This window comes from Vombatus ursinus, unplaced genomic scaffold, assembly GCF_900497805.2.
Source record: "Vombatus ursinus unplaced genomic scaffold, bare-nosed wombat genome assembly UNPS02014799.1, whole genome shotgun sequence".
Classification (NCBI taxonomy): Eukaryota; Metazoa; Chordata; class Mammalia; order Diprotodontia; family Vombatidae; genus Vombatus; species Vombatus ursinus.
The window spans coordinates 19,185,488-19,200,711 of NW_020954577.1; the positions used below are offsets into that span (position 1 = coordinate 19,185,488).

Consider the following 15,224-nt stretch of genomic DNA (forward strand, 5'->3'; position numbering starts at 1 on the left):
CGCCAGATCATCTCGACTGAGACCAGCTCTGTGCCAACAAGACCACGCTGCTCCTGTTGTCTAGAACCCTGCTCCTGTTCTCCAGAACTCCCAAAGCGCCCAGATTTGTTTAGGAGCAAGCTCCCCTTGGGAACCAGCCAGACCCTCCTTCTTCCTAAATCTAGGATTCAAAGCAAAACCAAGTCCTTTAAAATCATGAGTTTTAACTGTGTCCTAAGCTGTGAATTCAGTGTGAAGTAACTAACGTGCTTTATTAAACGAGTTTCACTGCTTTATCGCCGAGTAATTAATTTCTTCTATCGTATTAATGGCATTCTTATCATCAGTAATACGCTAACGCAGTTTGAAAGCTGAAACCACCATGTGATCAATTAGAAGATTTGTGACACTCAGGAAATTGGCTGCATGTCCCGTAATTATTTGGTAACCTATCAGTTACTTCCAAAAATAGAGCAGCTTCATTTTTGAAACCTTACAGAATGTTTCTCTTTAAGGCAGCTCTGGGGGGACAGAAGGGAAATCACTGCCCCTAACCCAGTCTCAGCTTCCTCTTCTGTCGGTAAAGGGGTCACACAAGGTAAACGCTGGGGTTTCTCCCAGACCTCAGCCTCAACGTTTCTCACATGGTAAATACCTTAAATCCTTGCCCCAAACCTAAAAGGAAACTGATAGCTCATGCCGACTCGGAAGGCTCCTCTCCCATGGCATCTTTAGGTCTCCCCAGAGACACGCTAGGTCAGCTGTGCCCACCAGAGCCTCTGGCCAGTCGCAAGGTGAAGACCCTGGAGCCTGCAGACTGTGGCCAAGTCTGCCAAGCATCCACAATGGATGTCTCACCAGGAGCAGTGGGCCACTCCTGGGGCTGGAACAGAGGGCATGCAGGAGAGCCAACTCTGATGGAGCCTGGCTCGATTTAATTTGAAATCAGCATTGATTTTACAGCTGGCTTGAAAGTCAGATTTCCTGTGATATATGATCATCTGCATGAAAACAGACTCTACTGTTTGGTTAAGTTTTAAGGAACTGATTTAGAAATGATGGAAGAGGAATATTTCTTTTGACACGAATCATACTGGAAAAAAACCGAAGTGAACAAGTTTGAAAAAAAGCCACTCCCTTGTAAGCAAACCTCAATTATCAACAGAGCGTGCATGACAAGTCAAAAATCCTGGGTCAGCTTCCCCTGCTGCCCAGCACACTACTCTGTCTCACCATCGTGGCAATGGACAGTAATCAAGGGTTGGCTAAGCGAACAAATTCACTAACCCTGAAATTCTTGGCTAGTGATGCCACAAAAAGAAGATGCATTTGACAACTGCTTCTGTGGGCTTTGGGACAACACGGCATTCTGCACTTTCCAGGTGAGGGTTCCTTTCCATTTGCATGGAACACCCACAGATCACATGGTTGCAGAGCAGATGGATTTAAAAATGAAGAAGAAAAAAGACAAAGATTCACTCAAGACGGAGCAAGGACCCCAGGCACTCTAACGACAATGTTCTTCTGCAGAACTGGGAAACTATCTACTCTTTACCAGCTTGAGGATGCCCCACTCTGCCATGGCAGGAACCTGCTGCCCTTGGATACAAGCCACAGTCAGACACTGGCCCATGCTTGGGGCTTTCTGACTTGGTGGGACACCGCAGAGGATGAGCTCCACGGAGAACTCTGGCAGGACAAAGCATTGGAGAAGACTCTGGATGGGCAGACTATTCAGAAAATTTCCACATGGTCCAAAATTGGTTTGTTATAGATAAAAACAGAGGGCAAACAAGTATTTTCATTAGCAATCTATTTAGAATGTCATCAAAAGGATAATTCATTAGTTAACTTAAAAGCAACTAAACACTGACCCCCAGATTGTTACTACGATTAGAGTTTTCAAAGAGATGAATCCAACTAATTAAAATACACCCAATTATTAGGCCAAGAAAAGATTTTCCCTTAAAAGAATAGGGCTGCTTTCTATGTCATCACAAAACATGCCGACAATACTTTCTCTGAGGCAGCTACATGTACAGTAGATGTGACCCCTGGGCAAGTCACTTAACCTTGCCTCAGTTTCCTCACCTGTGACATGGGGATAAAAACAGCGCCTAGCTCAGGATGTTGTGAAGATCAAATGAGATATTAGTGAAGAACTTAACACGGCACCTGACACACAGCATCCATTTAGCTAACGTTCCTTCCCTTCCCCTCCTGGGGAGTCTCACTCTGCTCCACAAAACGCATGACACGTTGTGCCACAAAGTAGGTTATCAAAAAGCAAATCCAATTTCCCTCAAAGGGACGGCCCTAAGTGGTGGTGGGTTGAGAGACTCAGGAACAAAAGGTACAAGAATTTAGCTGTCATTGATATCACAGTCATCTGAATATGAAAAATATCCTAAAGATCTCAGTTCACTTTCCTATACTAATGAAATGATATTATCTATTATGCAAGGGAAAAAGAATTACTAGAAAAAAATCTTTAAAGCATGTATTATAGCTCTATTAATGAAGTCATTAATCTGATGACAGCAAATGCAATAAGAGTCATTTAGCATTAGCAATCTCTATGGTAAATGTAACCGCCTTTGCATTAGCATATTTCATTATCAAATACTTCCTAAAATGGTACATTTAACTATATTTATTTGATTAGAAAAGTGGTTCTCATAATAAGAAGTTTGGCAAAATGTATATCCATGCAGAATATCATTTTGGGAGAAAAATGCGCTAAAATTATAGAAAGGCTCATTACTTTACTATGATGGGTTCTGCTGCTAACTAGTGATGTGAGTTGGAGTAAATTGCTAACCTCTCCGGGACTCAGTTTCTTCAGCTCTAAAATGAGTGTGCCTGGGTGAGATATGACAGTGTATTAGCACGTTTCTGGATAGAACGGTCAGCTGCCGCATAACGTTCCATATCGAGTACCTGGGGAACGCAGGCAGTGCCATGCCCTGGGCAAAAGCTTCTCTGTGGTCATAACGTTGTGAAGAAGGCATCTTGATTTTTGGGCTGGTGACCACCCGCAGGAGGAATGGTGCCCCAAAGAGTGGCTACAGAAAGCTAACTGGCACTTAGTGAGACGCAGCCCCTTCCAACGACCATGCAGAGAGCCACCTCCAGGCTCTCCAAGACAAGAGGCAGCAGTCACAAGTTTTGGGAGGCCTTCCTACTACAAACCAAGCAGCAGACAAACCTCAATGTTCAGAACTTGTGATGGGAGTGGTGGCGCTTAATCATGAGTCTTCCCGGACGCAGCAGGGCTGCAGCTAACAGACTCACTGCTTGGTAGCCAATCTTTTTGTTGTCCTTCAGTCGTTTCAGTCCTGTCTTACTCTCCTTCACCCCGTTTGGGGTTTTCTTGGCAGAGATACTGGAGTGGTTGGCCATTTCCTTCTCCAGCTCATTTTACAGATGAGGAAACTGAGGCAAACAGGGTGAAGTGACTTGCCCAGGGTCATACAGCTAGGAAGTGTCAGAGGTCAGATTTGAACTCAGGTCTTCCTGACTCCAGGCCAGGTGTCCCATCCACCGTGGCGCCCCCTAGCTGTGATGATCTTAGTGCCCCAGCTTGGTCCCTGGGCAAAAGTAACCCATGCCAGTCTTCAAACCCTGCGACAATTCCAGCAAACACCAGCCCGTTTCCCCAGGACTCCCAGGACGGTGCCCATGATTCACGCTCACAATTCATAACACATGGGTGAGGAGAAATACCTGGCACACAAGTCTATTCGTGTCGTCCACAATTCACTCATATTTCCAGTTTATTTGTATTCAAATTCGTCTTATTTTACTTGTTCCTGATCATTTGGTCCTTGGCTCTGGAACAGAAATCCAACTGAAAGCATCACTGTTGCAGGGGTCCTCACTAGTAGCCTCTGACAGAGTTGGTTGGAGCGCATCTCCCCGGCTCCTGGAACGCACAATCATGGCAGCGCTCAACCAGTGTTTGTGGAGTGGAAAGCTCCCTGGCTCCAGGGTCAGAGTTCAATCCCCGGGTCACTCATTTGTAAAATGGGCAGTCTGGACCAAAAGCACTCTTCTCAGTGTAAAACCGCCACTGGAGATAGGACAAACAGCTTTTGGCCCCAGACAGAAGCTTCAGGCAATCACGTGCTCAACATACCATTTTACCTGGCGCTTTGGAAATGTGATCTTTGCCTCACCAGGTTTTTGGTGAGGAGATAGTTAAACGTGCCACAAATATTTAAATAAAATACTCAGGCCCTCCTGTAATTCATGACAGATATATTTTCAAGGATCAAAATGCTGATGGTATCTGGGTTACAAGCTTACTGCTGAAATGATTTAGGTAGTTTTTTCTCCCACACAATAACAGTGTAAGGTCTTTCTCTCCAAGCAATGAATTACAGTTGACACCTTAAACCTATTCTTCTATATCTCCAAGTTCAGAAAAATGAGAAAACATAAATATTTATTCTAAATATAGAGGACACAGGACACAGATAAAAATGACCTGCTACGGGAGGATGAATAGTTGCTAAGTATGCCGGCACTTACAGTTCTAACAGTAAAGGACACCCAGGGTTTCTATCCATTTCATATTTGAAGATACCTGAGGTTAGTAAGTATATACAAATTCAGTACCGTCAGATCTTTGAGATGAAGTGTATATTTGGCTCAGTGGTAGATCGTTGACAGTAAATTCAACATTGCTGCCTACTACACAATTCAAAGGGAAAAAGACTCAATAACTTATTTGAATGAGTGTTGAGGGCAGCAAACTTTGGGGTAAAGTTTTATTCCATGCATGTAAACTTTTGTATACATTTTTTTCTTATTAACCAGTGCTATTTGTTTAAGGAAATGATTTAACTCACTTTTCCTAATGTTTCCAATCTTAATGCATAATTACAAAATAGATGTAGAAAATATATCAGTAATCATCTGCGTATGTCAGCAGGCTATTGACGGATCAGAAAAGAGCAAAGAAGGGAGAAGAAAAGAAAGACGCCCTTTCAATAAGCCCAGATCTCACCCAAACTCTGTGCGGGAAGTCCCCCCTGGGCTTAGCACAAAGCTCTGCCCACAGCAGGTATTTAACAGCTGGTGCATTGGATCCCTTACCACTCAGAAGGCACTTGGTAAATCCAGGTGAAGAAAAATCAAAATCTGGATTTGTTAGCTTATTAACATAACTAAGGCAATCAGCATCTCATAATTTAACAAGGAATGCTGCATACAGGCATCTCTCACTTAATGGAATGGAAATATCCAGGGCCTGCATTCTACTACACAAATCTTATTTACCCATCGACTTTCCTCCTAAGAGTAGAGGCACCCTATTAGAAAAGAAAAAGGATTACCAAGCGAGACATCATCAGCCAAGTGAAGAAAGCAGATGTACCAAGGGCTGAGCATTCACACAGTAAAACAAAACCAAACCAAACCAATAAATGCAAAATGCCCATGATCGAGTCAATGCTGGGAACTGTCTAGGCAGTTCAAGAGGAGAGACACTACATACAGATGGATATGGACCTGGGTCCAGAATTGGGCAGGAGAAGAACATTTGAGAAAGGTCATCGTGCTCTCAATAGCGGCAGCCCAACATAAAACACTCTCTGTTGAACAGTCTCCCAGTGACGCTTCATGGCTATGGACCACGGAAGCCCAGAATGACCACAGAACTCGAGTTGCAGGTGACTCAGGGAAGAGAAAGAAGTCCAGTAGGTGTAAGTAAGCTGAGCTGATGGATGTGACCAATGTGAAGTGTTGTACAAGGCATCCGTCCTGTAGGACTTTTGCAGGGAGCTGGAACAGGAACATACAGACAGACCCACAAGAAATGAGAAAACCCAAATGGGAGGCCCCCAAGGCCTCCACGCTTGCTTCTTCTCCAGAGGACTGACAGAAGGCCATGGACAAGAAGCATACAGAGAAGGAAGGTGTGGCTGGAGGGCAAAGGAGACAGGAGCTGAGGCCATGAGGCCAGGGAGATGAAGGGTCGGCTAGAGCCTAAGTCACCACTGGTTAGCTGGGGAAGGACACAGAGTGCTGTCAAAGGGTGCTTTCCATATCTTAACCTGGATCTGCTGCAGGGCCTTCTCAAGGAGGCTCTTTACCAAGAGTGGCTGAATTGAACTGCCATACGAGTCTGCAAAGCTAAGGGGCTGAAACTACTTACCCAAATTTACAGGAAAAGCTGGAAAACCAGTGCACTAGGCCAGTGTTAACAAGAGAGCTTTTCAGGATGGAGGACTCACTTTTGGTATTTACAACCGAGTCTGGACAAAACTGATCAGTCACACGCATGTCCCAGAAGGTGGATTAACTGTTTCAACAACATCCATGTGTTTTTTGTTGCTGGTGGTGCTTTGTTTTTTAACATTCTTGATTTTTCTAAGAGTTATTCACTTCAGCTTTATCAGATGCTGGGGGCAGAAATATTGGTGAGATCTAGATATGGATGAGTGGCCCCATTCCTCAGAGGGATCCCAATAAGGGAACACCTTCCACTACCTCCCCACGGGAAGTCTCCTATTTCTCTGGATGGGTTGGATTTTGCTCCCTTTCCTTCATAAAATTAGGGGGAGGTGACCACACTCTCTCATCTGAAAGGCATCAGTGAGTACAAGGTGATTTATTTAAAAGACACCTTTATCCAAACTTGGCCCTTACATGGATTAAATGCTTTGCATAATTCCTCTTCACTTTCCTCCTGTAAACACAATTTTAGTCTACCTAGAGCTAAATAAAATTAACTCTCTTAGTATTTACCTTTAGTTCTGGATCCTTCAAGAAAACAAAAGTTCAAAAAAAAAGGCCAACCACAAAAATTCAGCACCAGAAGCCACCTCATTTATAATTCAGTCTAAGCCAAATCTGAATGGGGCCCCTTCGTACAACAGACCCAACCAGTGGCAGCCAAGGCTCAAGATGATCTTCTTCTACGGGACCCCCCCCACCAACCGCACAGCCCATCATGGTAACCTTGGATTTAACTGTTGCGTTTATTCTGTACACAAACACACACACACACACACACACACACACACACACAGAAAGAGGGAGACAGTTCTCTCTCTCCTCAACAGAAACAGAAGCTATTTGTTTCACTTTTTGTCTTTGTACCCCCAGGACTGAGCATACAGTACGTACTCAACAGATGCTCATTTTAAGACCTCCAATGAAGGGAAACCCATTTCCCTTTCAGACAGCTTTACTTGCTCTCTTGCTCTGTGGCCATGCATCTTACAAGTCAATAACTATTCTCTCTGATGTCCCTTCTAGTGCTTGAAGACAGGGATGAGTCCTCCACAAAGCCTGAATGCGCCAAGTTCCTTCCACCGCCCTGTTAAGGCACGAGCCCCAGGTCCTTCACCACACCGGCTGCCCTCTTTTACACGTTCTCCAGGTGGCCAACACCCGTACCAAATGGTGGTGACCAGTCAGAATTAAACCCAAGAGTGCAGATGGTCCAAGCAGGGCAGGGAGGGCGAGATGACCACTTCCTCATTTTTATTCTCGGCTTTCTTGGCCTCCAGATCTCCCAGTAGCTCAAACGAAGCTTGCATCAGGGCTTGGGAATGATTCTTCAAAGCCAAATGCAGACTCTGCATTGACCCCTCTTCAAGGTCTTCCTTGAATGAGGTCGCTAAGAGTGAGGACCCGAGGATGCCAGTGGCCTTGACTCCAAGCACAGTGGTGCATACAACAGAAAGCAGAGGGAGGGCTTTCTGCAGGGGTGCTCTGGGAGGCTGCAGGAAAGAAGGCCCTGCAGCAGATCCAGGGTTAATTTGGGTAAGCAGGAAGTTAGGTGTTTCAGCCCCTTAGCTTTGCAGACTCGTATGGCAGTTCAATTCAGCCACTCTTGGTAAAGAGCCTCCTTGAGAAGGCCCTGCAGCAGATTCAGGTTAAGATAAGGAAAGCTCCCTTTGAAACCTAGCCCTTTAGGGAGGAGGAGGACAGGCGGGCTGCAGGGATGGTCCAGGCAAGGAGAGATGACAAAAGCTTCAGGCTGATTCTTCCAAACCTCGGGACTCCACCCCCGACCCCAACACGCAGCTCATCGCTCTCTCTTTCCACATAAATAGCACCAGAGCCCATCAAAGGCTTTATTTCATCTACGTAAACTCTCCCTACCAGTTTAGCGTCTCCAGGGGTAGGGACCCCCTGGATGAGAAAACGTCTTCTGCCAGTCCCGGCTGGTCCTTCTCTGGAATGTCAGTGTGCTAGGGCAGTTGCCTCCAACAGGGGGAGTCTAAGTGACTTGTCCTTAGGATGCTAATCCCAAGTCTTCCCTGCTCAGAGGCTGGGTGAAGGGCCTGTCCACTAGATGATGCCTCTGCTTAGAGATCCTATCAAACAAGGAAACAACATCACGGACCCAGCACGATGAAATGTCCACAAATCCTCCCGGAATTAACTCGTTCTTGAGTTTTGGCAGCAACTGAAATAAGGCTACAGCTTTCAGATTCCACGTTTGCTGTTCTACAGTTCTCCAAGTCTTCCAATGGTCACCGAGAACAGCTCACTGCTCACTACCCCTAAAGACACCATTCACCCGGGCCAGAGGTCTGGGTCATCGAGGGCAGCCGGGAGCTCTCCCACCATCTCCCCACTTCTCCAGGAGCCACATTAAAGCCACGCAGAAGGCCCAGAAGCCAAACAAGAGGCAACCAGTCGGTTTTCCCTTTCCTTCATCATCTCGTTGCTGCCAGGCTTATTCCTGGAGGCATCTGTCATTTCTCAGTATTATCTGGCAATGAGACACACTCTCTCATGTTACAGTAGACTCAAAAATGAACATTTCTATACGGAATAGGTTGAAAAATGCAATTTGTCACTCAATAGTTTCCCTGCGTGGTAACCTGTTTGTCTCTCAGTTCAGAATCAGATCTGGATTCCTAGCAACGGGGCTGGCTCTTCCAGGTCCCCTTCATTTTGCACATTCTCAAGTTACTACACAATAGACAGACACAGTCTTCACCTAAATAGAATGTATCTTTGTAAAGTCCTTTAAATATGATTTCAAACCAATGGCTCCACATTTCTATTTGCATTTAATTTCCTCTCAATACTAAATTCATCAGAGTGTGACAATTAATTAACTTAATTAGGCTAACTTAATTATGCTCTTTCATAGGTCACTATGTAGAGCTACTCAGATTAATAGCAGAGCTTGTAAAGTTAATCTTCTTGCATAATGCAAATGATGCCAATTCATGTATTAAATACCTTCCAACCAACAGCTAAAGCAGCCCTATGTGTCCTGAAGGGCAGGGATTGGGGAAAGGTAAAGTGCAGAAAAGTGCTTGCAAATGGTGCAGAATTTCACCCACAACACTTTTTTTTTTTTAAGTGAGGCAATCGGGGTTAAGTGACTTGCCCAAGGTCACACAGCTAATACACGTCAAGTGTTTGGTCTGAGGCCAGATTTGAACTCAGGTCCTCCTGACTTCAGGGCCGGTGCTCTATCCACTGCACCACCTAGATGACCCTCCCACAACACTTTGAAAGGATGACTTCCTGTCACCAGTCTCTAACAGACAGTTTGGGTAAAAGTCCTTCTGAACTGTTCACCTTTGTGTTCAGGGACTCCAGACTGGCTGAAACTTCCCCTTTCAGGAAAACCATCTGAGCACAGCCAGACTCAGCTTGACTAACGGCTGCTCCTGAGACATGGCTTGGGTCAAAAAAAAGACCTTCCAGGTTTCTCTGTGCCCTTCAATATCGGCTCTCGACTCCAATGCCTTTGATTTGACAAAGGAATTACTCTATTTAATAAATCATGGGACTCACAACCCAAATTAATAATCCATAAACTAAACATAACTTGGCACAGTTCCCAAAATACGTATGATCCAATAGTGAAACAGATGGTTAAAATGATCCCGGAAACATTCTCTGTGAAGGGGAGGGCCAGTTATGGAGCGGCCCAGCTCACCCACTGCGGCAGGCCCTTAGCCGGTGGGGCAGGGGAGCACACTGGGCAGGGCTTGGGAACCCTGAGGAGGAGAAGGGGGAGATGTCAAGCTATTCCATGCACCGAGAAGCTCACAGGTTCAGAGTAACCAAGAAGGATGCCAAGTAAGGTTTTCTCCATAGCAGAACAACAGGAAGCGGGCTTGGAGGGAGGCATCTGCATCTGTCTGTCTCTAGCAGCTCTCTGCATCAGGAAGAAATGCCAGGCTCTGTGCTTCAGTTCCACTCACTCACAGTAAAACATTCCTGAGAGAAATTATTACTACTATATTAATAACTAATATTTGTGATCCACCCTTTCCCTTCATTTCCTGTTAAGGTCAGTCTGTCTCTGCAGGGCTTGGCTGACAATGAGAGCGGTCCTAGCCCTCAAGGCCCCAGCCAACAAGAGGCCTAATTTCTCTTTAGTATAGACAGAATCCAGTCTGGGCAAGGCCCTACCCTGGAGAAGGAACCCCTGTCCTTGATCTTCTCCATTAGAGTTTAGGGTGACCCAGATTATGAAGGAGAAAGCCAGCCAGAGCGGTCTAGATGGAGATCGATGGAGGTGGCTAAGTCTCATGTTCAAGCCATGTTCTTTTCATTAAACGTCCACCAATCAAGGGTTATTTTGGTCTGGGGAATTCCCTTTGAAAAGGCACTAAAGGTGTCTCAGGGTCTCCCCTGGTGCCTTTGGTTACTGAGAAAACCACTCACCATCAATTTATCAAGTGCTGGCTAGCTAATTACTCAGAAGCTCTGTCTCTTGGGGTTTTTATTCATCACATTCCTTAATCTCTCAACCCAAAGGGATTTCTGGAACAGAACCTTGGCAAGAGGACTTTACTTTCAGAAGATCTCAATTCTGTTCTCAATTCTTCCTGAAAAAAATGAAGCGCATCAGACGTCTGCCTGACAAACCATGTTTCAAAGAAAACCTGAGTTTCATAACAGCAATATCAACTCTAAAAAGCCAGTAATGAAAAAAAAAAAAACCCCTGTAACCATTAGGTGTTCACACATTATGTTAATATTTTAATTTGATTCTAAATTAAATTCACTAAAGAATGAACAAGAACTTAATCATGAAGAAATAAAATATTCAAATGGTTCAATTAAAGGAGTTTAATTTACAGCTACTGAGAAAAAAGTGAAAAAAAAATAAAAAAGCACAGGTATACTGGAAAAATAATGGTCTTTAAATTGCATTTACAAAAGAGAGAGTCCAGTGAAAAGTGCTGTCCTTGGTTATTTTTAGAGCCTTCCTGGCCTAATTCAATGAGGCAAGTGGTTTTACTTCTAACCCCTTCCATGATTTATCCTGAAATCTCATCTCTTCATGAAACCTTCCAGGCCTCTGGCCTAGGGAGAGGTAAGAAATCTTCCAGGGTCTGACACTATCTCAACCTGAAAGATCTCACCTACATTCATCACCACCCCAATTGAAATGATCTTTCTGCGTGAAAAGAAAATCTTGGAAAGACCATGCGTCTGTATGACAGTTCACTGGAAGGCCATGGCCTTAGAAGTCAAGGAACAAACTTCACTTGAAATCAGGAGCTTGGCTGGTAACAACCAAGAAAATGGGAATGGGCTCACCACTGGAAAGGGGCCTCTGGACTGAGGCGCTTGGCCTTTTTGGAATGTCTATTAAAAACAATTTTTAAATGTTTTAATATTTATTTTTATTTTCATCATTCACTTGTATAAGATTTTGAATTTTAAATTTTCTCCCCCCACCTCTTCCTCTTCCCCAAGACAGAGTGCAATCTGATATAGGCCATACATGTACAATCATATTCAACATATTTCCACATTAGTCATGTTATAAAGAAGAATTAGAAGCAAAGAGAAAAACCATGAGAAAGAAGAAAAAAAAAGAGAGCAAATAGTATGCTTTGATCTGCATTCAGACTCCACAGTTCTTTCTCTGGATGTACAGAGCATTTTCCATCTTGTGTCTTTTGGAACTGTCTTCGATCCTTGCCTTCCTGAGAAAAGCTAAGTCTATCAAAGTTGGTCATCACGCAATGTTACTGTTGCTGTGTACAATGTTCTGGTCCTGCTCACTTCACTCAGCATCAGTTCATGCAAAGTCTTCCCAAGTTTTTCTGAAGTCTGCCTACTCATCATTTTTTATGGAACAATAGTATTCCACTACATTCACATACCACAACTTGTTCAGTCATTCCCCAATTGATGGGCATCCCCTCAATTTACAATTCTTGGCCACCACAAAGAGCAGCTATAAATATTTTTGTACATAAGGGTCCTTTTCCCTTTTCTTTGATCTCTTTGGAATACAGACCTAGCAGTGATATTGCTGGGTCCAAAGGGTATGCACAGTTTTATAGCCCTTTGGGCATAGTTCCAAATTGCTCTCCAGAATGGCTGGATCAATTTACAACTCCACCAACAATGCATTAGTATTCCAATTTTCCCACATCTTCTCCAACACTTACCACTTTCCTGTTTTGTCATGTTAGCCAATCTGATAGGTGTGATGTGGTACCTCAGAGTTGTTTTAATTTGCATTTCTCTAATCAATAGCAATTTAGAGCATTTTTTTCATATGACTATAGATAGCTTTAATTTCTTCATCTGAAAATTGCCTGTCCATATCCTTTGCCCATTTATCAACTGCGGAAAGTCTTACATTCTTATAAATTTGACTCAGTTCTCTATACATTTTGGAAATGAGGCCTTTATCAGAGACACTGGCTGTAAAAATTGTTTCCCACCTTTCTGCTTCCCTTCTAATATTGGTTGCATTGACTTTGTGGAAAACCTTTTTAATCTAATGTAACCAAAATTATCCATTTTGCATTTCATAATGTTTTCTATCTCGTTTGGTCATAAATTCCTCCCTTCTCCATAGATCTGACAGGTAAACTATTCCTTGCTCTCTGAATTTGTTTATAGTATCACTCTTTATGTCTAAATCGTGTACCCATTTTGACCTTATCTTGGAATATGGTGTAAGATGTTAGTCTATGCCTAGTTTCTGCCATTCTATTAAAAACAATTTTAAGGGCATATTTACACTTCTGTCAAAGAATCAACATGTTAAAGCTGCCCTGAACTTAGTAGCAGATCAGCAGGTTTGCCCATTTCCGTGTCGCCTGCCAAGCATGTCAAACAAATCATGAGAGATTTCCTCATGAAGGAGTCTCCTTAGCCCTGAGGAGATGGATGGGAGGCGTCAAACGTGTTAAAAGGCTTTCCACTGCCAGTATCTCTACTCGCTGGAACTTGTATGGCTTCTGAAACAAACCACATCTCCTCTCCCATCAAATGAGGCATTCTAACAACAGGAAATTCCTGCCTCCAGCTCATCTTCTCCCCAGGCATGCTCCATGGCCAAGAGGTGGGGCAAGTCAAGGTCTATACCTGCTCTCCTCTTTTCTTAGTTCTACTTTGTGCTATTTGGAAAGGTTATTACTGTATATAGTTGTTCAGTTACGTCCGATTCTTTGTGACCCCATTTGGGGGTCTCTTAGCAAAGATACTGGAGTGGTCTTCTGTTTCATTCTCCAGCTTATTTTACTGAAGCAAACAGGGTTAAGTGACTTGCCCAGGGTCACACAGGTAGTAAGTGTCTGAGGCCAAATTTGAACTCAGGTCTTCCTGACTCCAGGCCTGGCATTCTATTCACTGTACCCCCTAGCTGGGATGAAACTCCAGCTCTAAAAGACACTTCTGCATTAGAATAAGAGACTATGGTCCTTGTTTCCAGCATATAAAACTCCTAAAATAAGCAGAAGAGATGGAAAGATTCCAAAAGAAAGAGCTCTTTTACCTATATTCACAAAATGTGTTCCAACCTTAACATCTAGATTGTGCCCCAACAACTCCGGGGTGACCAAGTTCCCTTCCTTGTATCTTTTGGGAATGTACCACCTCCCCCTGGAGAATGAAGGGTCCTCGAGGGCAGGAGCTGCTGGGCCTTGTCTCAGCACCCCCAGAGCCAAGGGCAGTGCTGGCACCCAGTGGGCATTTCATCAGTACTTGTTCATGGACTGTTCTGATAAGAGACAAGAAGCGATCTCCCAGAAACGGAGGGACCTTGAGGAACTCCTAAACGCCCCGAACTGGGGAGCAGATGGGAAGATCGCCCCAGGAGACGGGGAGGGGCAGCCCCTCAGATTAACCAGGAAAAGCAGCAAAGCTTTTAAACCTGTGCTTCAGAGGGACGGGAGGGTGGCCCAGGTGGAGAAGGAGGAAGAGCAGGAGCTTTGGGGCTTCCAGCCACCTCACCACCAAAGCCACAGAACAGGATGGAAAAATTACAATGGCCAACAGCCAAAGGACAATGGGAATGCCTGTGGGGTGGTGTGGGGTGCTTACACAGGCCACTGCAGGCTGCTGCCCCCAGGGCTGGACAACAAAGAGGTCAAGCTTGGTGTCCCACTTACGATACCACCCGCCTCCTGGGCAAGGTCGGGGCTGAATAAAGTATAATGTGACACGTGGAGACACAAATATCAGAAATGTGCATTTAACAGAAAACACACTGAAACCCAAACCCAAGCAGGATGACCTTCTACAAGGATGTTAACACTGGAAAAATAAAGATGAAATTGGTCAATAACACAAGCATTATCTAGGCATGAGTCAACTGAAAAAAATAAGTAAATAAGATGGTTAGAATTTAACTCTATTTAAATTCATGGAATTCGGAATATGGCTGACAAGGAATTAAAAAAAAATGTAGCCAAAGCTGAACAAAGCAGTAAGCATGTAAAAAAAATGGAAGACATAAATAATTGACAAATGAGAAAAACTCCCCCCTCAAGCCCCTCCAATTAATGTCAGAAGCTCCTATTGTTTTGTAGCAGCCCAAGACTTTCCTGGTAGAACTGATTCATTACAAATAGGAAATAAGAATTATTTGCACACAATGTGTCCCATGGCTTCTGACTGGTTTCCAAGTTTGTGCCTGCCACCCTGGGGACCCCCGAAATACCAACTTGTTAGTGGGGAAGAGTTACCTGGCCATATAAAGAGCAGGCTTTGTAGCAGACCCCAAAACTCCCCGACCTGGGCTATGCTGAAGAGAAAATTTGTCCTGAAGATCCTAACCGATCGATCCCACGAAACGCCTTCTGCGGGAAGGAAGGATGAAAGGAGGAAGTCTGCCTTAAGAAAAAGCTATCACTATCCCCTTCTGCACACTCATATTTCTAGTTCACTGATTCTGGCCACTCCCAACAGGCCAGGGCTACACAAACTTCTCAAGGGAAGGATAAGTCTGGACAAATTAGTCATGGGAGCTGATGTGGGCAGCACAGGCATATCTAACTCAA

At 44.2% G+C, this 15,224-nt stretch overlaps 1 protein-coding gene across 3 annotated transcripts in view; it reads right to left on the reverse strand.

Moving 5' to 3' along the window:
• Positions 1-15,224, reverse strand: part of PHF14 (PHD finger protein 14) — a 174,495-nt gene that overhangs the window by 12,519 nt on the left and 146,752 nt on the right. The window contains exon 18 of one of the 3 annotated variants that reach the window (XR_003569997.1): positions 14,910-15,023. The exons of the other annotated variants lie outside the window; for them this stretch is intronic. The gene's annotated coding sequence lies outside the window, so the exon portion shown is untranslated. The remainder of the gene's footprint in view (positions 1-14,909; positions 15,024-15,224) is intronic. 3 annotated transcript variants of the gene reach the window in all.